This window comes from Lathyrus oleraceus, chromosome 5, assembly GCF_024323335.1.
Source record: "Lathyrus oleraceus cultivar Zhongwan6 chromosome 5, CAAS_Psat_ZW6_1.0, whole genome shotgun sequence".
NCBI lineage: Eukaryota > Viridiplantae > Streptophyta > Magnoliopsida > Fabales > Fabaceae > Lathyrus > Lathyrus oleraceus.
This window is the reverse complement of record NC_066583.1, coordinates 133,844,725-133,871,699: the sequence shown is the minus strand read 5'-3', so window position 1 is coordinate 133,871,699 and position 26,975 is coordinate 133,844,725. Positions and strand designations below refer to the sequence as shown.

Here is a 26,975-nt window from a genome sequence, read left to right as displayed (position 1 = left end):
AGGCACACCCCTCATATCCTTTCATCTGCTTCACCTTAACTCTCAATGTTAAGGTTAAGAGCACCACTTACCCCATTCCAGTTGACTTTAAAGTCTAACCCTTGCTTGAGCCTAATTGCTTGTATATAGTGGGTGCTAATTGACTTTGTGTGATTGATTGCTTGATTCATCTGTACATGTTTGCTTGTTTGCCTTTGTGCATTTATCATCATTAATTGTTCATTATTACATGATCATCATTTCATATCTTTGTGACATCTCTGATTGTCCATTGAGGAATCAACTGTAAGTCCATTCATTGGCCATTGTTCCTATGATTTGGAAGGGATTGAGTGTAAGACCATTTCATTGGCCACTTATGTCCTCTTTGCTTAGTGCTTTTGTTTGTTTGTTGTATGTGAGGATGCAATTGTAAGTCCATGTTGTTGGCATTTGTACTCCTATGATCATCCTTTGGAGGTTGGTATAAGCCCAGATAGATTGGCATCTGATATCCATGTTTTGTTTTGCCTTAGGAGATTGGAATAAGTCCATTTATTGGCATCTGATATCCTTGTTTATTTTAGGAGATTGGTGTAAATCCATTGATTGGTATCTGATATCCATGTTTTGTTTTGCCTTGTGAGATTGGTATAAGTCCATTTATTGGCATCCGGTATCATTGTTTTGTTAGGAGATTGGTGTAAATCCATTGATTGGTATCCGGTATCCACCTTTGTTTGTGAGATTGGTATAAGTCCAGTGATTGGCATCCGGTATCATCTTGCTTTTTATTTGCTTACTTGCATTGTTGCTTCATTCCAAAGGACACACTTGAATCATCTTCTATATGATCTCAAGAGGTGAACTTCTAGGAAGTTTTACACTCCTTCATCCACATCCTTTTGTTTCAAAACCCCTTTTCACTTGTTGACTTTTGAAACTTGTAAATACATATTGTGCAAACATTTTCATGTCTTTTCAAATTAGAAACCTGGACCTTAAGTCCTTGACTTTTCAAACTTCATTTTCATAACACTTCTTTCTGAATTGAATTCTAATCATACTTTGACCATATTTTGTAAATACTCATAATTGGTTAATCACACCCATTCAATTGTTTTGTGGCTTTGTCCATTGTTGATATGTTTTCATACATTAGCCATAGGTTTCAATTCTCATAGTGGTTGATGTAAATCTCACCACATCCTTAGTGAGTTGATTGTAAGTCTTCCATACTTATTATAGGGTTAACCCGTCACTAGTATGTTGAAGTTATCCTCACATGGTGGATTGTTGGTCTTGGTTGAGTTTTCTCCTGTTGATAATGAAAAGCCTTAGTGCTCTTGTTTTAAAATCAATTCACCTACCTTTTGGAATTTTTTTAGCCGAACTATGGCGTTTTGATCCTTACCTTTCATGGAAGGTACGTAGGCAACGGGTTCATTCGTTCAAACACAAAAATAATAAATTGTATATTCTTTTCTCATCTTCCCAATCATGTTTGCACAATATGTCATAAACAAATAAACTTTTTATACAACAAGTGTGAAAAGGGCTCCCTAGGAGTACCTAGGACGTTTTGGGTGCCTAACACCTTCCCATTGCGTAATTAACCCCTTACCCAGATTCTCTGATCTTTTCATTAGTTTTCTATGTGTAAAACTTCTTAGGCTTTTGTTCGCTTTTTAGCCAATCCTTTGGATAAATAAAAGTGCGGTGGCGACTCGATTTCTTTGTATGCTTTGCTTTTGATTTAATCAATAAATCATAAAGTGACGAATACACCGCTACAGAAAAGTGGCGACTCTGCTGGGGAAAACATTAGACCTTCCTTGGTGGTTTTGCCTACTTTTCACCCTTGTTGTATGATATTTGTTTATGTGTTATTTGGCATATTTTTGTATAATTTGGGATAACTGTATTGATTGTAATGTTTGAATTGCTTGATATACAATTGCTGTTTGCTTTGGTGATCTCTGTGAGATGAGTTCTGTACCCGAACTCGAGTGCACTATAGGATAGGAGAATGGCATAGTCTTGTTGACTGGTGTGGAGTATTCCTTAACCAGTTGACTTGCGAGTCCATTCACTTGGTGGAGGTCATGTTGGATTAATAATGTCACACAAGTTATTTGTGGTTAGGCATTATTCTTTCAATCATGTGCCTTAGAAGCCAAGGACCTTAGTTTACCAAACCCATCTTGGCCTATTTTTAGGACGTAGTGCGGAGGTCGTTCAGATGTTAGATCTGATGCGATTGTCACGCGATACTACACTCATAACAGTCTCTCTTGAGAATATTTTTGGAATACGAGTATTCGTTCCTCCGATAATATCCGAAAGATGGGACGATGATTGTGGGAACCTCTGGTAGAACATGTCTGGCAGGTTTAAACCCTAGTACACTCCCTTTCGGTGGTTCTTAACCAAGACTCCATGCTCGTGACTCTCAGCAAACCCGTGATTCGTGGTTGAGTCGTTCAGACACCCTTAATATCAATGGAACTTGGGCGTCGATAAGGTGAAAACCATAATCCGCCAAAATGGATGATTGATATTAAGGATGTTTGAGCCGGTTCATGTACCGTTAATATCAATGGAACTTGGGTGTTGATAAGGTGAAAACCATAATCCGCCAAAATGGATGATTGATATTAGGGATGCAATGAGCTTTCCCATGACCTTTGTTTGGTGTGATTTGCTTGATCCTTGAGTGTGATTGTTGCATTCATGCATTCATGCACTCATCTGCATTCATGTCATCAGAAAAATGAGAAAAAATTTCAAGGAACTTAAAGGGTTTATTTGCAAAATTTTCAGACATGGAAAGACCAAAAAGGCATACAAAGAAGTACAGCTTTAGACAGCCCGATATGAAAGAGTTAAGGAATCTGACATCCTATGTATTAGATCCCTTGGGTTTCAAAGCTCGCTATGGGAAGCTTCTGCCTCTGTTGACTACTCAGGTTGATGAGGGTTTGATGAGTACTTTGGCTCAGTTCTATGATCCTCTGTATCACTGCTTCTCATTTCCGAACTTCTAGTTGTTGCCTACGCTTGAGGAGTATGCTCATCTTATTGGGATCCAGATTCTGGATCAGGTGCCGTTCAGTGGCTTGGAGAGCATTCCGACTTCTCGAGAGATCGCAGACTTGTTGCACATAGATGAAGCCTTGATTAAAGCTAGTTTGACTACCAAAGGTGGAATTCAGGGTCTTCCTTCCGAATTCCTCATCGCTCAAGCTACCGTTTATGGGAAGGCCAGAAGTGAGGATGCCTTTGAAACTTTATTTGTGTTGCTCATCTATGGTTTGGTATTGTTCCCCAACATCGACAAATTTGTGGATGTGAACGCCATTAGGATCTTTTCTGTTCTTAATCCCGTTCCTACTCTGTTGGGTGATGCCTATTTCTCTTTGCATCTGAGGAATGCAAAAGGTGGAGGAGTTATTGTGTGCTGTCTACCTCTGCTATATAAGTGGTTTATTTCTCACTTACCGCAGACGGTCGCTTTCAAGGAGAACAAGGGATGTCTACGGTGGTCTCAGAGACTTATGTCTCTCACTAATGATGATATCTCTTGGTATGATCGCGTGTATGATACTGTGCAGATTATTGATTATTGTGGTGAATTCCCTAATGTGCCTCTTCTTGGTACATGTGGTGGGATCAGCTACAATCCTATCTTAGCACGTCGTCAGTTTGGGTTCCCCCTAAAGGATAAACCTCATAACATTCTGTTAGAGGGTGTGTTCTTTCAGGAGGGTAAAGATCCCCAAGGCCTGAAAGCCAGATTTGTCCGCGCTTGGCGCAAGATCTGCAAGAAGACTAGGAATGAGTTGGGTCCGAAGAATTGCATTGCTTTGGAGCCATACACTTCTTGGGTCAGACAGAGAGCCTCTGAATATCTGATGCCATATGATCATCCGAGACCTACACCGTTGGTTGTGGCTGGGCCTTCAACCCTCTCTAACCAGGATGTAGAGGAGTTGAGAGAAGAAGACCTTTCACGTGCCTGGATCCGTGAAAGAGAAGAATTGCTTCATCAGCTTAAGGAGAAGGACGCTCTGATTGAGTTTCTCGAGCATCAGGTGGTCGATGATCCGAATGATACTTGGACTTCTCTGCTTCCTCAGTCTTCCAAATTCTGGAAGAGGAAGTATGATCGACTTGCAAAGGAGAAAGCGGATATGGAAGTTGCCTATGAGAGAGAGATCAAGAAGCTTTGTGTATCTCGTCTTCCAGCATCCCGAGCTTCTAGGGATCCATAGGATGTCTATTTTCCTTTTCTCTTTGTAATGATAAAAAAATGCTGTACTTCTTTGTCTCAAATATATTTGATGAGATATTTTCCATATGCTATTAAATGCTTAAAAAGTTCAAAATTTGCAAATAAAACCCTAAAAGTTCCTTGAAAATAAAACAAAGCATATGCACAAGCATTGCATGCATCATTTTGCATAAGCAGGTTGTTCTTGGTCTTCTTGTCTGTGGCCTAACTCTGTGCTCTTCATTTATTTTGAAGACAAGTTGACTCACCGGTACTATACCAGAGCCAATTCTGCAAGAGTAATGGATCAACTTGAGCAAGAGAATCGTGAATTGAAGGAAGAGGTCACTCGTCTGAGTGCTCTGATGGAGCAGTTTCTGTCTGCTCAGAACCAACCTTCTCCACCTCCTGCAACTCCTCCCCAGAGGACGGTTATATCTGAAGTCGTCGCTCCGACTGTGCCAGCTACTAGTGCTCACTTCATGCCTCATGCCATGCCAGCCGGGTTTCCATGGGGAATGCCTCCGGGTTTCATGCCAGATATTCCAGCACCGACTTTTGCTTCTATGCCGGCATCTAGCCCAATTCCTCGAGCTGCGAAAGGAGTTAAAGACCCTCCGAGGGAAAGATCTGTTTGGCAAGTCTACTGCTGAACTTTGCCTTGTTCCCGGCGTGAAGATTCCAATCAAATTCAAAGTGCCTGACTTTGAAAAGTATAAGGGGAACACCTGCCCTCTCGCTCACCTGGTTATGTATGCCAGGAAAATGTCTACGCAAACAGATAATGACCAGCTGCTGATCCATTATTTCCAGGATAGTTTGTCCGGTGCGGCTCTTCGTTGGTATATGAGCCTTGATAGCGCAAACATCCGATCCTTCAACGATCTTGGCGAAGCCTTCGTCAAGCAATATAAGTACAATGTTGATATGGCGCCTGACCGTGATCAACTCAGGGCCATGTCTCAGAAGGATAAAGAGACATTTAAGGAGTACGCCCAGAGGTGGCGAGAGTTGGCTGCTCAGATTACTCCTCCGCTGGAAGAAAAGGAAATGACTAAGATCTTTTTGAAGACTCTTAGCTCATTCTATTATGAGCGGATGGTTGCGAGCGCTCCCTCTGATTTCACCGAGATGGTGAACATGGGGATGCGTCTGGAGGAAGGAGTCCGTGAAGGACGTTTGTCGAAAGATGAGAGCTCTTCTAAACGGTATGGGGCGTTTAAGAAGAAGGATGGGGAGGCACATGCTGTGCAATCCCATGCTAAACCAAGAAGACCCTCTGTTCAGAGGAAGCCAGTACGTCGTGCCAGCAATCAGCACCAGGTGGCTCATATAGCACCTGTTTTCAGGGATAATGCTCAGTACCAGCAGCCCAATCAGCATCAGCATCAGCAACAACCTCAGTATCAGCAGCAGCACCGTCCACAGCAACAGGCTTACCAGCCTCGTGGCAGTACTAGTAACCAAGCCAATCTGAACTATGATAGGAAGAAGATCAGCTTCGATCCCATTCCTATGTCCTACGCTGAATTGTATCCTTCCTTGTTGGAAAGGAAACTGGTTACTCCCAGGGATCCTCCAGCTGTGCCTGCGAATCCGCAATGGTGGTATAAGCCAGATCAACACTGTGTTTATCATTCCGGTGCTCCGGGACATAACATAAAAAACTGCTATCCTTTGAAGACTAAGGTTCAAGACCTTATGCGGTGCGGTATTCTGAGCTTTGAGGACTCAGGCCCCAATGTTACAAAGAACCCATTGCCCGAGCATGGAAAATCTGTGAGCATGGTCCAGGGGTGCCCTGGGAAGTATAAAGTCAAATATGTGAGCCATATTCGACAGTCACTGGTCGAGTTGCATCGTTTGCTGTGTCAGTACAGCCATATGGAGCATGACCATGACAGGTGCCGCATCTGTTCGGTTAATAGACTGGGTTGTCGCCAAGTGCGAAGAGAGCTTCAAGAGCTATTAGACGAAGGAACTATAGAGATTCTTCAGAACCGTAATGTTGATGAAGATGAACCAGAAGTGAATGTTATTTCTCCTGTGTTCAAGTTGCCTGAGCCTGTTGTCATTCGTTATGATGGCAGCAAGCCGAAGGTCTCTCCTTCTATAATAATCAAGCCTGCAGGCCCTGTGCCTTATTCTTCGGATAGAGCAATACCTTTCAGGTATAATCCCGTTGCTGTGGAAGATGGGAAAGAAGTGCCGTTGCCTTCAACTTCTGTTGTTAATATCGCTGATGTCAGTGGATTGACCCGGAGTGGTCGTGTGTTTTCTACTCCTAAGCCTCAGGCTAGAGCTGTTGCTTCTGATTCTGCCGAGCGTCCGGTTGGGACGGCTGTGAATGTTCAGAACCCGGCACTTGCTGTTGCCAAACCCTCCTCTGTACAAAAGATTCCTGATTCTTCTGTTGGCCCGAGTGACGCTGTGAACGAAGAATGTGATGAGATGCTGAGGCTCATCAAAAAGAGTGAATACAATGTTGAAGACCAGCTTCTACAAACGCCATCCAAAATCTCCGTATTATCCTTGCTGCTGAATTCAGAACCCCATAGGGAGGTGTCGCAGCCTGAAAAAATACAGAGGTGCGAAAAAAACAACCGGCGAGAAAGAAATGACAGAAGAGTCGCCACCGTGCGTTATTTATCCCAAATGAGGGAAAGGAAACGCTCGAAGTAAACCTGGAGAAAGGAAAGGAAAAGACAAGGTCTCGCAACCAAATCTTGGGTTCGGGAGTCGATTATGCGAAGGGAAGGTATTAGCACCCCTACGCATCCATAGTACTCTACGGGATCCACTCTTGTTGTTCTTGTCTAAAGGGTGTGTGTTTATCTAATGTACTATTTACTAAAAGGGTCAAGAGAAAAATGACTCGCACAGATATCGCATCCATTGCATACGTATCTCATCTGAATATGAGAATCAGAGTCTTCGTAGCTCGGCTACCTATGGGTTAAAGAGGAGTGTGCTCGCTAAGACGTCGCGTCTTATGCCTACGTATCTCATCGGGAATGAGAATCAGAGCAAAACGTAGTTCAGCTAACTACGGGAACAAAGGGTCTCGATTGCAACTAGGGCAAGAGAAAGGGAAGGTCTCGATCGCAACGAGGGCGAGAGAAAGGATCGCAACGAGGGCGAAAGAAAACAAGGATTAGTTGTTAGTCGTTAGTCAAACTCGGCAAGACATCGCATCTTGTGCCTACGTATCTCATCTGAACATGAGAATCAGAGTTGCCGTAGTTCGGCTACATAGGGCTGGCCATCTGAACATGGACTTACAAAGGAGGACACTAGTTGTGTCAAAGGAGAGTGGGCAATGTGTTCACGTCCTAGCAGTAGGTGTCGCAGCTCGCTGAATCGAGTCTTAGGCGGTTACCTCTTTGCAATAGGACGGACTGACATGCCACAGGATCGGAGACGCACGAAAGGTCTAAAAATGGGGGAAGCTCTGCCCTAGAGTTGTCATGCAATATGTACTTAGGTGTTTGGATTTACAAATGGGAATATCTACCTAATGTTAACATGCAAAGAATATGGGAATCTTACCTATGTTATCATACAAAAGGATATGAGAATCCTGCCTATGTTATCATACAAAGGGTTCTATCTAATGGGTGCTACCTAATCGGAACAAGAATTGACGAGTGGAACAAAGAGAAGTGTTAGGGATAAGGGTTTGATTGGTTGGATGTGCTTTGAGTGATGGCGAGAACCAGGATTGGCGAGATATACATCTCGAATCTTAGCCTCAGGAGTGCATGGTATACACCATGTTCCATTTCCACCCTTATTTGCAAAAGTGTTTAATAGAGAATTAAGTGTTTTGAATTTGATTGAGAAAGGGTTTGGAGAAACCGCATTGACAATTTTAGGCGATGGCGAGAGTTAAGATTGGCGAGGCATACGTCTCGAATCTTAACCTCAGGAGTGCATGGTATACACCATGTTCCATTTCCACCTTTATTGAAAAAAGTGTTAAATGAGAATTAGGTATTTTGAGTTTTGTTGTGAAAATGACTTGACCTAGATCAAGTATTTGATGAAAGTTTGAAAAAGATTTGAATGAGTGTTTGAGAAAACAAAGTGGGTAAATTGGATGATGGCGAAAGCTAGGATTGGCGAGATATACATCTCGAATCCTAGTCTCAGGAGTGCGTGGTATACACCACGTTCCACTTCCATCTTTATTGAAAAAGTCTTGACTATGAATTAAGTTTTTTGATTTTTTTTGATTATGAAAAATGGCTTGACATTGGATCAAGCATTTGATGAAGTTTGGAAGAACTGGAATGGAATAGGATGGAAAAAGAAATGAATTGATTTGTTTATTGAGAAAATACTCGACGTTGGATCGAGTCATATTTTTTTGTACTTTTTGAAATTGTTGATTTTATTCTTGTGTTAGTAGCTAGCTAAACAACCAAAGAAATAAAATAGTACAGGATTATTACACATCGGGGAGTGGGGTACATTTTGTCAAATGGGGATTCAAAGTATTAGAATAATTAAATCGGGCCCAAATAATAAATAATGCAATGTATGAGTGTAAGTGCAAAGGAACCGGCTCATTGTAAGAAAGCCCAAGAGTAAGCTATGTGAGGTTGACGGCGATGCTTAAAAAGCAATCGACTTACAAGGGTGTGAAAAAAGGGCTCGATATTAAATCGAGAAAAGTATGATTTTTATAGTTTTAAAATGGTTTTGAATTAAATTAAAATACAACAACTTTACATTATTAACAAAATGAACATATGAGTGTAATAAAGGCATAAACATAAAAAGAAACTAAAATGCTAAAAGAAAAAATAATATAGCTAAAAGAAATAAAATGCCAAAAATTGCCACACATGAGTATTGAACCCACCCCACTCAAGAATATACACACTCCCCTTCTCCACCAAACCACTTATGATCAGTTATCATTTTAGCAAACACTTGGGAATATAAACAGAACTAGCTAGAGATAGTTTAGAAAACAAATCAATTAAAAGAGGGGATAGGCTAATGTTACTGGACAACCTAACTAAACTAAACAACATTAATATACACTATGTAATAAAAGAAAAAAGAAAAAGAAATGCTAAACATATTACAAATTTTTGTGGTTTTTTTTATTTATTTATCTCTGTTTAACAAAAAGAAATTGAATTAATTAAAAAAAAAAAGAAAAGAAAAGAAAAGAAAAAAAAGGAAATGGATACGAAGAAGAAGATGACAGAAGCTCGTCTTCCTCCGGTATCGCCCTCACGATCTTTCTTCTCTCCCAACCTTACACTTCTCTCTCAAGCGCGCTCCTAACCCTCAATCTCACTCAAACGCTCTCTCAGCTCACAATCTCAAAGAAACATTCTCTCTCAACTCTCACAAATATTTTCAAACAACAAGCATATGAGAAGGATAAAGAGAAAGAAAGAGAGGTCCTTACAAAGTGTCACTGCGGTGGTGGTGAAGGATGCGAAGCTGGCCTCCAGGTACGATTTTGGGGTTTTAGGTTTTCTTTGTTTCAGATTTTCGCCTCCAGGTACTTCTGTTGTTTTTTCCTCCTTCTTACTGATTTTTTCTCTCTCTATTTATCTCCCAGCTTAGGGTTTTGAATCGGTCCCCTTGTGTCCAAAAGCGTATCTCTGCAAAACACTTTTTTGATGCTCAGAATTTGGTCCATCTCCTTTGATACTTGGATCTGGAACAGGTAACCTGAGCATGTGCCTTCTTCTTTGTTTTTGTCTCTATTCTATTTTGGGATGTTTTCTGGAATTACTGCCTTTGCTAATTACTCTATCTTTTTTACTGCAGTGAATTGAACTGTTGATGCTGGGCGTTGTTTCAGTCCACTTACAATCCCATCACTCTTCTGTGCAGTTTTCTTGCTTGGCCTTTGAGGAATTGGAGTTTTTGGATCCTCTTTGGAAGGAGTTTGGCAATTAACTGCTGAAACAAGTTCTTTTGCAAATTGACTAGCGTGTAAAATTTCTCCAATGGTTTCTCCTACAAGCATTGCAGGCAATGACATCCTTCTCCATTCACCTGTGTTTGGTGATGATGGAAAGAGTGGGTGCATTGTGGAATGGAGCATGAGGATTATGGTAATTAAGCCTTGGTAGCATGTTTCCACTACATGATGCTTCTTGATACAACTTGTTGGCGTAATGCCAACCAGTCTAGATACGATATCCCTTGATGGTCATGACTGAATTTGGTCCTGTTGGATTGTTTCTGCAGGTATTTCCAGGATTTTATAGCAGTGTTTACATGTTGATTGCACTGTAGCCTTGTTGTAGCAGGTAGGTGTACAATGTGTTTGTGACTCTTATGAGGTATGCAGGACAATCCTTAGGTATTGAACTGGAACATAATGCCTTGTATACCTTGTTGTCTCCTATTGTGAATTGTGGCTCAAGTTTGATGCAGGATCGCTTGATACATGTTGGCACAGTCATGGGGTGGCAAGACAAGCAGGGCAGATGGCTTGAGTTAGCAACATATGTTCCCAATGGAGAATTGTGTTGGTGACTGCAGGTTTAATACCAATTGGATTGGCTGAAATTAAATGCCATGTGGTTATGATCAAGGTAAACCTAGCCATTAGCTCATGTTTTTAGATTATGGTGCATCATTCTCTTGTTTCTGCTAGAGGTTCGTGGCAATGTGCTAATTGGTTTTGCAGGCTGCTGCTGCTTGGTGGCAGGACCATGGCTGCTGCAGGAATCTAATCCTAATGACAGGATGTTGTTCATGTGAGATCAAGACCAAACCCAAGCATCATCCTTGGTGTATGCTTGTGCTTTTCTGCATTGGACTGTTTCTCATGCTGCAGCTTTCTATGAGCTTTCTTCATCATCATGAACTCAAAGCCAAAACATGTGGGAATGTCACAAAGGTCAGGTCAGTTTTGTACATATTTGGATTGATGGCTCTTAATGCCTGGACTATTGTATGTGACATAGGCTTTGGTGTTTGGAACATGTTGGTTGCAGGTTCAGTTGTATGTAGTTGTGTAACACCAATTGTATTCATGCCATGCTGTATCCTATAGTCTTGCAACTTGATGGTATCCTCTACCTTGACTCACATGCTACAATAATAGGGTTCTGCAATGGGATGATGCTCCCCTGTTCATGGCTTGGGGAGTTGGTGTTTAGGAGTTAACTCAAGTGCTTGTTAATCTAAAACTGCTGTTGCCTCAAGGTGATGCACTCGATATGCTAAGGTTTCCTTATGTTTCACTATGATCATGACCTTTTCCAATGCTTCATGTAGGATATGGCTGCAAACTGTTGCATATAGGTTGAGACAGGTTTGGTTTCAAGTATAATGTCATGCTTCACTCTGTGCCAGTTTTGGCCTGTCATATCTCACAGGGCAGCATTGTGTATTGCCAAGGCTTTCACCAGGTGATCACAACTCAACCGTGTTTTGGCTTGTCATGGCTCATTAACCCATTGCTGTAGGGAAATTCTTTGTGACCTTGACCTTGGGTTTGTTGCCTTTGCAGATCAAAGTCTCACTTGCTTCACCAGTTGACTAGCTTTGGTCGTGGGCTGGCTTTTCTGCAGGATGTGTCATGATTGCAGCAGCAGGATTGTGCATGTTGCAATGGTTTGATGCTGAACCGTTTGGATGTCTGACTGCCATGATGGTGTAGCAGTACTAGTTACTTGAGATGGCCATGGCCTGTTTTTACTCATGGACTGAATACCACTCACAAGCTCAAGATGACTTCTCAAATTTGCTATCTTGAGTTTTTTGAGCACGATTTCTCCCAGATCCATTTGAAGTAAATCGTGATTGTAATTCGCCAAAAAACACCCTTAAAAGTTGTATATCCTCCACATTTAAGAAGTTCGGAATCAGAGATTCTGCGTGACTTAACAACGAGCGGAGGTTCCTGCTAGCAGTGGCAGCTCTAGGAGCATCAGAATCAAAAGAAAACTCCGGCAGCAAGTTAGATAAATCCATGTTTAAGCACTCGAGGACTTTGAGCACAAAAAGGTTCCTTTCTTGCTCTTCACAAACATTGGGAACAAAACAATGAAGATTTGCAAAGAACTTGATAAATAATGATGTCCTATGATGTGCATAAGAAGCTTTAAGCATGCTGTTTGGGGTTAGGTTGAATTCCAAATCTGTGGCTTCCTTTACATCTGGTGAAGTATTATGCAAAACCCAGCCAACTGCAGCAAATATATCATACTCAAGACTTGCGTCCTCCTCGGTGTCTGAAAGGTTTGATGAGCACCAACAGGATAAAAAATCTCCATGGGGGAGTGAAATTATTGCTATCAGAACTTCAGTAAAACAAAGTATCATGTAAGATCGAAAATTTGAATCATCAGAGAAAATGTCAGCTAGACGCATTGCATTGAGTTGTACAAATCCCATCGGGTGACTTCTGTCAGCAGTGAGTTTCCCGGGATTTCTTCCAAAATCTTTCTTCAACAAGTCAAAAACCTCTAATGCAACAGATTTAGACAATTCTAAACTCTTCGTTGAGCTAGCTACTTCGTCAAGATAAGGAATGTTTTCTGCTTCACACAAACTCAGCAAAATAGAAAGTATTTTAGCTTTTAGCCTAGAAATAGCTGTCGTGATTCTATTCGATGCATATGGTTGAATGTGTAACTTCAATATGGATTGGGCAAGCAAGAGAATGCCCCCTTTTCCACATAATTCCTTATTCTTAAGAAGGCGTTCTTTAAACATTTTCTGCTGACATAATGACTGAAGAAACTGTAAAGATGCTTCACACTGCTGGCAGAGATAATAAACTCTTCTTTCTGCTGTCATATTTGATTCCATGGAAATGTCCTTATTATAAGCCACAAGTGTAGTCTCAAGGGATCTAACAACCAGGCGAACTGATCCAAAAGCCGCATCTATAAATATGTCAACCTTGGGGTGTGCAAGCAATACATGCACAATATCTCTCCATTGTGTTGAAATAAACCCGGTTATTAGATAGAAATTGCAAGCTACGAGAGTTGAATGCATAATGTGCACAGGACTAAAAGCATGGTCTTCCTGTCTATAACCAGCGAGAACGGTTAGCATGAAGAAAACAATTTCAATCAGCTGCCCCGTCACTTTTAGATCATCTGCTCAAATTTAGAGTTACGGGAAGATAAATCACACAAGGAATGCAATAGTCGAACACCACATAATAAACATCTGAATAAGCTCTCATCTCTGTTGGATGATATTAACACCGAAGCAAGGTGCCCTGGAAGAAATCCCGCAAGCTTTTCCAAGTCAAGCTTCAGCAACAATCCTGTACATCATTGCTTGATGCCTCTTCCTCTGCAGCCTTCATTCTTGAAAAGTAATCCGAATCTCCAAGAGCAACAAAGCAAGTAGATTGATGAACCTTTGCCAGGGCAAAAATGCAAGCTACAATTGGAGAAGTAGAATTGGCAAAGCAAGATTCCAAAGGTTCAAGGTGTGACCATGTTGACATTAAAGTGAAGAAGCCAAGCACAAGTGGTTAAACCAAAGATAACAGGGACATGGATAACGTCATGAGAGTTAGGACTAGTCATTTAGTGATTAGGGATGACCAAGGGCATAGGGTTGACTTTGGTCAAAGTTGACCAAAAAGTCAACTGTTGACCAAAGTCAACAAATGGTTAAAATTCAATTTTTTTTTGCATTTTTCTTGTAAATGGACAAATGATTGATGATTGTGGTGAAAATTTAGAGTTTAAAGAATTTGGGTTGACTTTGGTCAAAGTTGACCAAAAAGTCAATTGTTGACCAAAGTCAACAATTGGTCAAAAATTGTCAAGACTTGTATTTTCTTGTATGGAATCATATGTACTGGTTTAAACATGGATGAAATAGATTGAAATGGATTAACAAATGGTTTGAAGTTGGTTTCCAAATTGTTTTGTCTTATGACTTGAATGTTTGACTTTTGAAAAATAACTTGACTGATAATGCACATGAACAAGGCCATGAAATGAGACCATAAGGTCGGGGTTTTGACATAGTATCCATGAACCAATAACATGACTAGCAAGTGGCTTGAAACACAAGAAGCTTGATTGTTCAGATGACCAAGACCATATGTGCATTGACAATCACATGAACAAACACCATGACTTTGGACCAAGACCAATCCTCATATAAAACCAAAGTAAGGTTAGGCCAAGCATGCTAAACAAACATAAAAAATTCAGGACCAAAATCGGGGTATGACAGGAGGCTCTGCAGAAAGTATTGGATCTGGCATATGTTGATCACGACGTTACCATAGAACAGTTCGACAGTATAGTTGCAAACATTACTGCTTGCAACACTTTGAGTTTCTGTGACGCTGATCTCCCTGAGGAGGGAAGAGACCTCAACATGGCTCTACACATTTCTATGAACTGCAAGTCTAATGCCATGTCCAACGTGCTGGTGGACACTGGATCATCTTTGAATGTATTGCCAAAGACCACACTCTCTCGATTGTCATATCAGGGGCCTCCTATGAGGCAGAGTGGGGTTGTTGTGAAAGCTTTTGATGGGTCGCGTAAGACTGTGATTGGGGAAGTTGATCTCCCAATCAAGATTGGACCTAGTGATTTCCAAGTTACCTTCCAGGTTATGGATATCCACCCATCATATAGCTGTCTCCTTGGTAGACCATGGATTCACGAGGCTGGCGCCGTGACATCCACCCTACACCAGAAGCTGAAATTTGTCAAGAATAAGAAACTGGTTGTGGTAGGGGGAGAAAAGGCTCTCCTGGTTAGCCACTTGTCTTCTTTCTCCTATATTGATGCTGAGGATGAAGTTGGAACTCCGTTCCAAGCTTTGTCTATTGCTGAGCCGATTGAGAAGAAATCTCCTTCATTTGCTTCCTACCGTGATGCGAAACTGGCCATTGAATGTGGTGCAGTTGCTGGTTTAAGGAAGATGATTGAGCTTGAAGACAATAGATCCCGGGCTGGCATTGGCTATTCTTCCGGGGCATTCAACGAGCACGGTTTGTTCAAGAGTGGAGGTTTCATCCATGCTGATCAACCTGAAGAAGTTGCTGCTATCTTGGAAGAGGATGCAGAGGATCTGAGCAACTTCATCATACCTGGTGGTGTCTGCCGCAATTGGGTCGCTGTAGATGTTCCTACAGTCATCCATAGATCAGAGTTGATTCTAAAACCCATTGAACATAATGATCCAACGCCATCTCCCAATTTTGAATTCCCTGTATTCGAGGCAGAGGAAGATGATGTTGAAGGGATTCCTGATGAGATCACCCATCTCCTTGAGCACGAGAAGAAGATCATTCAGCCGCACCTTGAGGATCTGGAAACAGTCAATTTGGGGTCTGAGGATTGTGTTCGTTTGGTGAAGATTGGGGCACTTCTTGAAGAGTCTGTCAAGAAGAGGCTGATTGAATTGCTACGAGAATATTCAGATATCTTTTCTTGGTCATATGAAGACATGCCGGGTCTAGATACAGATATTGTGCAACATTTCCTGCCTTTGAAGCCTGAGTGCATGCCTGTGAAGCAGAAGCTCAGAAGAACTCATCCAGATATGGCAGTGAAGATGAAAGAGGAAGTTCAGAAGCAAATTGATGCGGGGTTTCTGGTGACTTCTACATATCCTCAATGGGTGGCCAATATTGTGCCTGTGCCTAAGAAGGACGGAAAAGTCCGTATGTGTGTTGATTACAGAGATTTGAATAAAGCTAGTCCTAAAGATGATTTCCCTCTACCACACATTGATATGTTGGTAGACAATACAGCTAAATTCAAAGTCTTTTCCTTTATGGACGGATTTTCCGGATATAACCAGATCAAGATGGCACCCGAAGATATGGAGAAGACAACATTCATCACACCTTGGGGAACATTCTGTTATCGAGTGATGCCCTTCGGTTTGAAGAACGCCGGAGCCACGTATCAATGAGCTATGACTACCTTGTTTCATGATATGATGCACAAGGAGATAGAGGTCTATGTTGATGATATGATCGCTAAGTCCCGAACGGAAGTTGAACATGTTGAGCATTTGTTAAGGCTTTTTCAGCGTTTGAGGAAGTTTAGACTTCGTCTGAATCCGAACAAATGTACATTTGGAGTCCGTTCCGGCAAGTTGTTGGGTTTCGTTGTTAGCGAGAGAGGTATTGAGGTTGATCCTGCAAAGGTCAAAGCAATGCAAGAGATGCCTGCACCCAAAACTGAGAAGCAAGTCCGAGGTTTTCTTGGCCGCTTGAATTACATTTCCAGATTTATATCCCACATGACTGCCACATGTGCGCCGATATTCAAGCTCCTCCGGAAAGATCAGTCTTATGATTGGACCGAGGATTGCCAAAAAGCTTTCGACAGTATCAAAGAATATCTGTCTGAACCTCCGATCTTGTCTCCGCCTGTAGAAGGAAGACCTCTGATCATGTATTTGACTGTTCTTGAAGACTCGATGGGTTGTGTACTCGGTTAACAAGATGAATCAGGGAAGAAGGAATCTGCTATCTACTACCTCAGTAAGAAGTTTACTGACTGTATGTCTCGATACTCTATGCTTGAGAAGACGTGTTGTGCTTTAGCTTGGGCTGCTAAGCGTTTGCGCCAGTACATGATAAATCATACTACTTGGTTGATATCCAGAATGGATCCAATTAAGTATATCTTCGAGAAGCCTGCTTTAACCGGGAGGATTGCCCGTTGGCAGATGTTGTTGTCTGAGTATGATATTGAGTATCGAGCTCAGAAAGCTATCAAAGGTAGTATCCTGGCTGACCATCTAGCGCACCAGCCGATTGAAGATCATCAGTCAGTTCAGTACGACTTCCTAGATGAGGAGATTCTGTATTTGAAAATGAAAGATTGTGATGAGCCTACACTTGATGAAGGTCCGGAACCTGGTTCCAGATGGACGATGGTGTTTGATGGCGCTGTAAATCAGTATAGAAATGGAATTGGGGCAGTAATCATTACTCCTCATGGCACGCATATTCCGTTTACAGCAAGGTTAACTTTCAAATGCACGAATAATATGGCTGAGTATGAGGCCTGTATTATGGGACTGGAAGAGTGTATTGATTTGAGAATCAAACATCTTGATGTGTATGGTGATTCGGCCCTGGTTGTCAATCAGATCAAGGGTGAATGGGAGACGAATCAGCCTGGTCTCATTCCGTACAGAGATTATGCAAGAAGGATTTCAACATTCTTTACAGAAGTTGACTTTCATCATATTCCTCGAGAGGATAATCGGATGGCAGATGCTCTTGCTACGCTTGCTTCGATGATTATGGTCAAGTATTGGAACGAAGTACCCAACATTGTCGTGATGCGCTTGGATAGACCAGCTCACGTGTTTGCAGTTGAAGAAGTGAATGATGACAAGCCTTGGTATTTTGATATCAAGAATTTCCTCCAGAACTAGGTCTACCCGCCTGGGGCATCTGTGAAAGATAGGAAAACTTTGAGAAGGTTGTCAGGAAGTTTCTACCTCAGTGGTGAAGTGCTATACAAGAGAAATTTTGACATGGTTTTGCTCAGATGCGTGGATAGACACGAAGCAAACCTGTTGATGACTGAGGTCCATGAGGGTTCATTTGGTACTCATTCCAATGGACATGCCATGGCTAGAAAGATGTTGAGAGCAGGCTACTATTGGCTGACAATGGAGTCTGACTGCTGCAAATATGTGAAGAAATGTCACAAGTGTCAGATTTATGCGGATAAGATTCATATTCCTCCGACACTTCTAAATGTGATTTCATCACCATGGCCTTTCTCTATGTGGGGAATTGACATGATCGGCATGATTGAGCCGAAAGCGTCCAACGGACACCGGTTTATTCTCGTAGCAATTGATTACTTCACCAAATGGGTTGAAGCCGCTTCGTATGCGAATGTGACCAGGCAGGTGGTTGTGAAGTTTATCAAGAACCAGCTGATTTGCCGTTATGGTGTGCCAGATAAGATCATTACTGATAATGGATCTAATCTGAATAATAAGATGATGGATGAGTTGTATGCTGAATTCAAGATTGCACACCATAATTCCTCTCCTTACAGACCTAAGATGAATGGGGTTGTTGAAGCTGCTAATAAGAATATCAAGAAGATTATCCAGAAGATGACAGTTACGTACAAAGATTGGCATGAGATGCTGGCATTTGCTTTGCATGGATATCGTACATCTGTCCGCACTTCAACAGGGGCAACCCCTTTTTCTCTTGTTTAGGGCATAGAGGCTATTCTCCCAGCAGAGGTGGAGATCCCATCAATGAGAGTCTTGATGGAAGCCAAGTTGACTGATGCTGAATGGATTCAGAGTCGTTATGACCAATTGAATCTGATTGAGGAGAAGCGATTAATTGCCATGTGCCATGGTCAGTTATATCAGCAGAGAATGAAGAAAGCATTCGATAAGAAGGTCAAGCCTCGTGTGTTCCGAGAAGGTGACCTCGTGCTCAAGAAAGTCTTGTCTTTCGCGCCCGATTCCAGGGGCAAGTGGACTCCAAACTATGAAGGTCCATATGTTGTTAAGAGAGCCTTTTCAGGCGGAGCTTTGATGCTTACAACAATGGATGGGGAGGATTTCACTCGTCCTGTGAATTCAGATGCAGTCAAGAAATACTTTGCCTAAAAAAAAAGTATATGCAAATGAAAAACAGAATAGCTCGCTAAGTTGAAAACCCGAAAGGGCGGCTTAGGCAAAAATGAGCGTCTCGGTGGAGAATCCGCAAGGGTGATCCAGGCAAAAATTAGAGACATGAAAAAAGAAAGTATATTTGCATCCCGCTAGATTGAGTACCTCACCCTGGGGCAATCTAGGCAAAAATAAGGGATTTGGCAAGTAATTGCATCCTGACAAGACTTTCTGTTTCGCAGCCGTCTTTTCGTCAGGAGTTCTCGATTCGTCGTCGACTGAAGCTTCGAATACATCGAGATTCAAATTGGTAGAGAAAGGATCATTATGTTCAATGTAGCCCTCTTCCAATATATATCACTGATTTCAAATTTGTACAGATCTATGAAGTCTTGCCATTTGCAGGCTACCATTCCATCAAATCAATTTGAGCTTTTTATCCAAATATTTGCACTCTTATTTGTTTCAATTCAACAAATGTTTTGCATGTTTTAAGTTATAAAATTTCATTGTTTTAAACAAATAAATTTTTTCAAAATTGTTGTTTTAAACAAAGTGAACATTCACAATGATGAAAGGATACTCAAGAATTTCTCAGTGCTCTCCCAAGAGTGGCATGATTTCCAACAGGTAAGACATTTGTTCATATTCCTGGCATGGTTGTATCCTCTTTATCCTACTTCGTTGATTGGGGTTGTTCCCCAGGCAGAGTTTTTGTTGGGGTTGTTCCCCAAGCAGAGTGTTGTTGAAGACTTCGTTTTCTTCTCCAGCAGCAGTCTCTCTCCGGTGCAGTCGCTAGCAGAGTTGTTATTTCTCTCCTCAGTAGGGTTGCTTTCTTTTTGAAGATTCAGTGGTGGGTGGATTGATATCCCTGTACTTTACCACTTTTCCTCAGCGCAGTCGCCTGCAGATTTGTTGCTAGCTCCCCATCAGAGTGTTTAGCCTTCAGCAGAGCAGTGATTATGTTCCTCCTCAGCAATTGTGGATGTTCTCATCAGAAGAGTCAGCATTTAGTGGCTGATCCCCCAGCTCTCTTCCATATCCCCAGTGGATTCTTCAGTGAATTCCCCAGTGGATCCGCCAGTAGATTTGTGGTTTGGTGGATTGTATTTATGCAAAATCCCCAAAAGAGTTAGTATTCCCAACAAGGTCAGGATTGCATCTGAGTTTCCCCTCAGAGTCTCCGCCAGAGCTGGTATCTTCGATAGAGTTGCTTTTGTGGCAGTTTTTGCTTGTTGAAATCTCTGTTTCCCCAGTAAGGTTGGTTGGTGGTCTAGCATCCAAAGATTGGGTTGATTCCCTGATTGCTTTTGATCCTCAGTAGAGTGGCTTGTTGTAGAATCTACTTGTGTGATCTGTCTTCCTTTAGTGGGTGTATTCCCGATGGAGTGGCTATTTATGTTTTCCCCAGGTAGAGTTGCTTGTGCAGTAGATTCTACGTGGATGATCTGTTCTCCCTTGGTGTGTTGTTCCCCAACGGAGTTGCGTGGAGTTGCCTTCGTAGCAGTTCTCGCTTATGCAATGAATTTTTGATGCTGAATATCCTCTGCAGATATTTTGGGACTTCTCCTTCTCCCCAACAGATTGGTCTTTGTGGCTGTTTGTGCCTGTTGTGACTTTCTGTTCGCCAGTTGGGTTGTTGTTGATCCATTACTCAGAGATTTGGTGATATCTCTGATCTTTTGCCTCCCCGCAGATTTTTTGCTTTTCAGCATGTGGATCTCCAACAGATTGGCTTTCCAGTTGGTTTCTCCCCTGGAAGTATAGTGTCGGGCGTTTAATTCCTGGACCTGTTTGTGTTAGAAATGTCTGTTTTGTCAGCATTCATCAAACATAAATCACGCATATTCATGCATATTCATAAAGCATTCAGATATTCATGTTGCATCTTTTGCCATATATCTTTTGTTTGTTGTCTCCTGCTATGTATTTTGTAGATCTCTCCAATAGATCTCCCCAAGCAGATGTCGGGTGTTTAAATCTCTCCATATAGAGTCAGCCCCATAAGCAGAAAGTGTCTGTCTTTCCTTCTGCAGTTCCCCACTGAGATTACCCTCGTGGATGACGGTTTCTTCCGTTTCCTCCCAACATATATATTGGGATGGATTTTCCTATTGAGTTATATCCTCATTAGGACGTGTCTTGATTCAGTCTGTCTTTTCGGTTTGATCTCGAATTGGCTATTTGTCATCTGTTTCTTGTGCTTCCCTGTGGAATGAATGAATGAATTGCCCAGTAACCGGCAGTAATTCTTTTATCCCCAGCGGAACCTTTTTGGGCCTCTACCCTTATACCGGTAGTTGTAAGTCCTATGTTCACTCTTCTTGGCGGAATTTGTGGTTATATACCTTTTATTCTTCAGCAAGTGTCGATTTGGTTTTCTACCCAGTATTCGGTAGTTGTAAATCCTAATTTTTCTGCTCTCCAGCAGTTTGTGGTGTGTTATAAACCCTGTTTTATTTCCCGTGCGGATTTGTTATTCTTTCATTCCCACGCGGAGTTGTGGTGTTCTACCCAGTATTCGGTAGATGTAAACCCTAATTTCTTTTATCCTCATCAGAGTTGTTGGCTACTACCCCGTATTCGGTAGTCGTAAGTCCTATATCTTTTCCCCTAGCAGAGGTAACCTTTGTGGTTCGTTCTGGTTGATGATGGATTTTGTGCTGTTGTGGTTTTATTCCCAACGGAGTCTGTGCGTCTTGTGGATAATTGCCGGTTGCTAGCAATTTTATCCCAGCCAGAGTTTTGGTATTCTACCCCGTATTCGGTAGATGTAAACCCTAATTTCTCCCCTTTGCAGAGTTAATCTTGTTGTTCATCCTAACCGATGATGGTTACTCTTTGTGGTTATCTTCATTCAATATTCGATGTTGATATTCCTCCCTTGCTTGTGGATAATTGTCGGTTGCTAGCAATTATATCCCCAACTGTCTTTTGGATCATTGCCGTATGCTTGCAATGTTATCCTTTGAAGTCGCCAGCAAGTCCTTGTGGATAATTGTTGTTTACGCAATTCATCCCCAACGAGTCTTCTTTCATTTACCCGTTTGCTTGGTAATGATTGTTACTCCCTTTGATTGGTCATCATTATATACCTAGTTTGGTATCCCGATGCCTTTCTTTTCGGTCGATTTATCCTTCATTAACCCTTATACCGGTTGTGGATAATCTTCCATGCGAGTATGTTATCCACGTTCTGACGGTAATGGATAATATGTCTCATGCACTCTTCAGTTGAAGCCTTTTATGTTTCCCCAGTTGAGAAAGATTCGTTTTTCCTTTGTGGAATCGAATATTTGTTGTTTGTTGGATAATTGCCGGATGCTTGAAATTTATCCTCTGTGAGTTGTCTTTCGTTTACCCGTTTGCTTGGTATCGATTGTCTCTCTTTTTGGTTGATCACCTATTATATACCTCGGTATCCCTGGTGTCTCTTCCTTTTCGAGTGTATTATTCACGTTCTGACGGTAATGAATAATATATCTCTTTCGCTCTTTGGTTGAAATCCTTTGTTGATCTTCCCCAGTAGAGTAAGATTCGTATTCTTTGTAGAATCGAATATCCATCCTTTAACAAGTTTGTGCTTTAGATGATGAGTGTCTTGGCATATATACCAATTCACGTTTTCGGTAGGTCACCTATTATATACCTCGGTATCCCTGGTGTTTCCTTCCATGCGAGTATATTATCTACGTTCTGACGGTAATAGATAATATATCTCATGCGAGTATTCTATCCACGTTCTGACGGTAATGGATATTATATCTCATGCGCTCTTTGGGTTTGTGTCCCCAGTTGAGTAAGGTTCATTTTCCCGTTGCGGATTCAAATGTCCATCCTGTAAGTTGATTTGCTTTTTCAAGCCCTCCTTTCGGATGATGAGTGTTTTGGCATATATACCAATTCACGTTTTGGTCGGTCACCTATTATATACTTCGGTATCCTTGGTGTTCCTTCCTTTCTGCTCCCTATTATGACCTTCGGTCCCCTGTGGAGTTAGATTTTCCTGAGTTGATGTACCTTTTTTTGGTCTTTCGCAGATGTTCGGTTGATTGATATCTCTCACCCTTATACCGGTCTTAGATATTCATTCTTCCTGAGTTTGTTACCCTTATACCGGTAACACCTCATTTCCTTGTTATCTCCCCAGGAGTCTCTATGTTAGACCTTCTCCAGTGGAGTTTCTCGTTGTGATTTTACCCCTTTTGCTGTATTGGCGTTTTCCCCAATATATGCATTTTCCCCGGCAAGGAGGTTCTTTGTGAATCTTTTCCCTGGTCCGAGTCCGGATTTTTATCCGAAGTATCCTTTGTGGATAGTTTGAGTCAGCTTGTGTCTTTCCATTGGACTTGTTCCTTTGGAAATTTTCTTTTCCCCAGTTTGAGTCCTTCACTCCCCAGTGAGGTCTCCAGTCCAGTCGTGTTTTGTTCACGCAGTGTCGGTTTGTCCCCTAATTCGGAGTCGTGTCCTACTCACGCATTCTTTTTCTTTCTATCCCCAATAAGAGTCCTGTTAGAGTCTCTGTTCCTGGTGAGTGTATTACTCCGATGGATCGTCTTTTTTCTGTGTGAACCATATCCCCACAGAGTTTGTGTCTTTTGCATGCATACATTTGCATCATGAGGTCTCTTAGGGACCAAAATTTGTCTCATTACTGTTATTTAAGCCCATTCTACCGCGTCAAGATGAAGATTTCTAAACTTCACTTCTCCGGGTAGAATGACCTTAAATAGGGGCATCTGTAAGACCCCAATTTTGTCCCTAAGATACCTCATCATATCATATCATATCATATCATTGCCTCAAGGATCATTGTGCACCTTGCCTCCTTCCTTGTGGGTGGGTCATCTTTTGAGAGTGGTTCTTGATCACCAAGCATGTTTTGCATATGTATATCATTGCTTTTCATTTGTTTACTAACCAAAAGAACAAAAATATGTCATCTAACCTTGTTAAAGGCAAAGGCAGTCAAAGGCAGCCATTGAGCCAATAGATGGTGGCCATTCTGAAGAATTTGAGCACCATGATCATTCACAAGAGTTCATATGAACCATGACATCATTTTGAATCAAAATCTCAAGTGGTAGAGGCTTGGATTTCATCTGATCCCAGCTAGGTCAACTGAAACCCTAGAAAAGTCAATACAAGTCAACTGTGCATTCAATCATGGATTTGAAGGTGGAAGATGGTTAGAGAGACCTCATTCATGTCCACACAAGTCTCATTTGACATGTCAAACATCAACATGGAAGAATTTGAGGTCAGATGAAAAGTTTCCAAAAATAGTAAGTGACCTGTAATTTCAAACTGCCAAAAAAGGAAGGGTCTTCTCCTCAAGTTTACATCATCAAGAAAGCTTCAAATGAAATTTTGTTCAACATGAAAGTTGAAGATATTGCTCTCACCTTTCCAAAAAGTCCAAGATCATCCATTTCTCATTTGTGGTTGAAGAGTTATGATCAAAACATGTCTAAGCAATTTTGAACTTCAAGAAGGCTTAACTTTTGAACCAAAAGGCCAAATGGAATGGCTCTTTTTGGAACATTTCCATCTTGATATGCTCTATTCAAAACATGCATCATAAATCATGAATTTCCATTACAAAATTTTTGGACTTTTCATTTGAATTTTGGAGGGAAAGTAGTAATTTGAAAAATATGCATTGTTCTCACTTGCTAGCACTTGCATTTGGTCCAAAACAGATTTTTTGAGTGAATTCCAAACAAAAATCGTGCACTGTAGCATCCATTCCATGCACATGAGGTGAATTGCAAATTTGCACTTACACTTGGTTTTAGCTAATTCTAATTGCATTGCTTAATCATGATTAGCAAGAGTCATTAACAGCTCATATATAAAGATAATCATAACAGAAAACAGGGTTAACAATTCATCTTGCTCAGATCTAGATCAAATTCACCAAACTTCAGATTTTTTTTCTCTCAACTTTTCTTCGAAATTCTCCACAAACCTTGCTATTTCCTCGATTGAATCATCATCCACAATGATAATTGAGTTGGATTGAAGCTAGAATTCATCATTTTCGAGCAGATTTTGGAACTGTTGCAAGTTGCATCATCAATGGCAGTTGAGGATTTGAGCACTATCAAGCACTATTGAGCAACAATTCTTCATCCATTCATCTACCTAAGCCTTGAGGAACTTCTGTTTGCGCCTTACCAAGCTTGAAAACACTGATTTCAGTTCTGCATCTCTTTGAAGGTACATTAGTTGCTTAAGTTCATTTTGAACTTGCTTGGTTTCTTAAACCACTTAGGTATAACATCTCTTCTTCATGTAGTCTGGAAGACCTGGCTTGTTATGTGGCCAGGCACCTGTCTGAAGTCCTCCTTAAGAGGCAATGCTTGTGATTGTTTACTCTTTGTGCCAAGCAGGAAAAGTCCTCATGTGAGGCAATTGGTAGATAAAAGAGATGTGTAGTCCATCTCCTACTATTCAGTGTATCATCCCTTTGCTCACATTACATGTTGTAGCATTGTGGATATTAACCCAAGATCTATAGAGTCATTAACTTGTGGAGAGAGTTCCAACTTTTTGAACTCCCACACATTCTATCATTTGAAGCTCTCCCTGGCCAGGGATAAGAGCAATGAGGCACACCCCTTATATCCTTTCATCTGCTTCATCTTAACTCTCAATGTTAAGGTTAAGAGCACCACTTACCCCATTCCAGTTGACTTTAAAGTCTAACCCTTGCTTGAGCCTAATTGCTTGTATATAGTGGGTGCTAATTGACTTTGTGTGATTGATTGCTTGATTCATCTGTACATGTTTGCTTGTTTTCCTTTGTGCATTTATCATCATTAATTGTTCATTATTACATGATCATCATTTCATATCTTTGTGACATCTCTGATTGTCCATTGAGGAATCAACTGTAAGTCCATTCATTGGCCATTGTTCCTATGATTTGGAAGGGATTGAGTGTAAGACCATTTCATTGGCCACTTATGTCCTCTTTGCTTAGTGCTTTTGTTTGTTTGTTGTATGTGAGGATGCAATTGTAAGTCCATGTTGTTGGCATTTGTACTCCTATGATCATCCTTTGGAGGTTGGTATAAGCCCAGATAGATTGGCATCTGATATCCATGTTTTGTTTTGCCTTAGGAGATTGGAATAAGTCCATTTATTGGCATCTGATATCCTTGTTTGTTTTAGGAGATTGGTGTAAATCCATTGATTGGTATCTGATATCCATGTTTTATTTTGCCTTGTGAGATTGGTATAAGTCCATTTATTGGCATCCGGTATCATTGTTTTGTTAGGAGATTGGTGTAAATCCATTGATTGGTATCCGGTATCGACCTTTGTTTGTGAGATTGGTATAAGTCCATTGATTGGCATCTGGTATCATCTTGCTTTTTATTTGCTTACTTGCATTGTTGCTTCATTCCAAAGGACACACTTGAATCATCTTCTATATGATCTCAAGAGGTTAACTTCTAGGAAGTTTTACACTCCTTCATCCACATCCTTTTGTTTCAAAACCCCTTTTCACTTGTTGACTTTTGAAACTTGTAAATACATATTGTGCAAACATTTTCATGTCTTTTCAAATTAGAAATCTGGACCTTAAGTCCTTGACTTTTCAAACTTCATTTTCATAACACTTCTTTCTGAATTGAATTCTAATCATACTTTGACCATATTTTGTAAATACTCATATTTGGTTAATCACACCCATTCAATTGTTTTGTGGCTTTGTCCATTGTTGATATGTTTTCATACATTAGCCATAGGTTTCAATTCTCATAGTGGTTGATGTAAATCTCACCACATCCTTAGTGAGTTGATTGTAAGTCTTCCATACTTATTATAGGGTTAACCCCTCACTAGTATGTTGAAGCTATCCTCACATGGTGGATTGTTGGTCTTGGTTGAGTTTTCTCCTGTTGATAATGAAAAGCCTTAGTGCTCTTGTTTTAAAATCAATTCACCTACCTTTTGGAAAATTTTTAGCCGAACTACGGCGTTTTGATCCTTACCTTTCATGGAAGGTACGTAGGCAACGGGTTCATCCGTTCAAACACAAAAATAATAAATTGTATATTCTTTTCTCATCTTCCCAATCATGTTTGCACAATATGTCATAAACAAATAAACTTTT

At 41.1% G+C, this 26,975-nt stretch overlaps 1 pseudogene; it reads right to left on the bottom strand.

Annotated features, from left to right (window-relative positions):
* Positions 1-11,962: 11,962 nt before the first annotated feature.
* LOC127079240 (nodulin homeobox-like) lies at positions 11,963-13,788 on the bottom strand (annotated as a pseudogene).
* Positions 13,789-26,975: the final 13,187 nt, after the last annotated feature.